Source organism: Octodon degus, unplaced genomic scaffold (genome assembly GCF_000260255.1).
Source record: "Octodon degus isolate 3935 unplaced genomic scaffold, OctDeg1.0 scaffold00180, whole genome shotgun sequence".
NCBI classification, from domain to species: Eukaryota; Metazoa; Chordata; class Mammalia; order Rodentia; family Octodontidae; genus Octodon; species Octodon degus.
The window spans coordinates 442,463-444,466 of NW_004524756.1; positions in this window are offsets into that span (position 1 = coordinate 442,463).

Consider the following 2,004-nt stretch of genomic DNA (forward strand, 5'->3'; position numbering starts at 1 on the left):
TCTGTGTATTCAAAGAGGTTGGGATAGATATATAGTTGCATTCTCTTAATGAATAGAATGATTTGTTCTAATGGTGTTTGTAAATAGGATCACAAGTCTGCATCTTGTACAACAATTAACCACTAAGAAGAATATGTGCAGTGTATTATTTGTTGAAACTGTACTTCCGATTTGATTTGAAACTCTCATTGCTATCTGTTTATCAATAAAACTTTGAAAAAAAATCTGTGGTCCAGGTGTGGTACTCCAATCCCTCTGTCAACTCCACCTGCAAATGCACACCTGGAAATGGAGTTGACCTTTGAAGCATTGGAAGTAAAGGTAAGTTTATTATAGATGTATAAGTAATAAGAATGCAGTATGAAACGTTGCCAAGGGCCAGTGAGATAGCTCAGCAAACTAAGCACCCACTTAGGCAGGGACTGGGGTTCAGTCCCTGGCACCTCATGCCACACCGGCCCTGCCCCCAGGCACACTGAGCTCCTGGAGGCTGAGTCCAGGCATGGTGGTACACCCCTGTAATCCCAGCTCTGGGAAAGCTGAAAAAGGAGAATCACTATGAGTCCTAGCTGCCTAGTGAGATCCTGTGCCAGATACATGAATTAAAAAGAAAAGAAATGTTGCCAAAAGCTGAAGATTTAACCTTGGCATCTGAATTTGGGCAATACTCCTCTGTAATCTGTAGTGAAGTTTCAGGTGTGTATTGTATGATGCTGCACAACATGGATAGGAGGTAAGGCCAGACAAAGCCATCTGGGAAATAAGCCGGACCTAGAAATTAGGAAACTTCAATGCAGCAGTGGCTGAAGAAGTGGGCCGATGTGTGAATTTAAAGATCTCACGGTGGCACCAGATAACTTTCAGAAACATCTCACAAGCTCCCATGAGACGTGGACGGTAAAAGAGATGAGACACCAGGAGGAGCGGGCCATGGGGGCTCTTCACAGTCGCCTGTCCTGGGTCTCCCAGCCCCGGGTGCACTTCTGTTATGACTTTTTGTCCTTTTCTCTCTGTTTGTCCTAAGTTTGCTCTGCAGAGCTAAATTCTTCCCTTACATTTTCACCCCTCATTTAACAATAAACCTTTGTCACCACTTTTGGTTTGTCTCATCCAATGCTTAGCCCAAGGCAAGGACCTGTAATACCTTTGTTTGGCGAGCCAATTTTAAAGAACTACCTGACAATAGCATGGCTGCTCAAGTCAGGATATACCATTTTATCTGGTTTATTTTAATGCTAGCTCTGTATTCCACAGAAAGAGAGCATTCTATAATTTAAGGACACCTATCCTTTCCCCTGACCCCCTGTCCCAGTTGATGGATTTTTCATTCTGTGTAGAAATTGTCTAGTTAGAAATATCATGGAAATGAATAGAGTTTTAAAGAGATATGAGACGGGGCTGGTGAGATGGCTCAGTGGTCTAAAGCACCTACTTAGAACAAGCTAAGCTAAACAAAGCATAGGTACCGCGGTTCAATCCCCCAGCACCACATGCCAGCCAGCCCTGCCCCCTGGTGGGCTGAGCTGGCCACACACACACACACACACACACATAAATAAATGTAAAAAATATAAAAAAATAAAGAGACATGAGACATATATAAAAGTATTTCTTTGGGACAGCTGAAAAAGTCAAATTGGTGAATCAAAGTCTATGCTTCTTTAGAATCATAGCAGAGGCTGACAGTTTGCCTTCCAAAATAATTCATCCGTTAACCCTCCCACAGACAGCTGGTGCAGTTTTCGCACGCACCTCCAACTGCAAAGTTAATAGTTTCCATTCCTGTTAATCTGATAGATGAAAGAACAGTGTTTCATTTTCATCCAAATTTTTTCTGGAAAAAAACACAATTTTTTACCTGAGTAAAGAGGCTGAATTCTTTTTGAAACGTGTATTGGTTCTTGGGATTACTTCTGAATTTGTATTCTAGCTTTTTGTGTTACAAATACACTTATATAATCATGTATCATTTTCATTAGAGCATATCTGTTGAGATATATATAT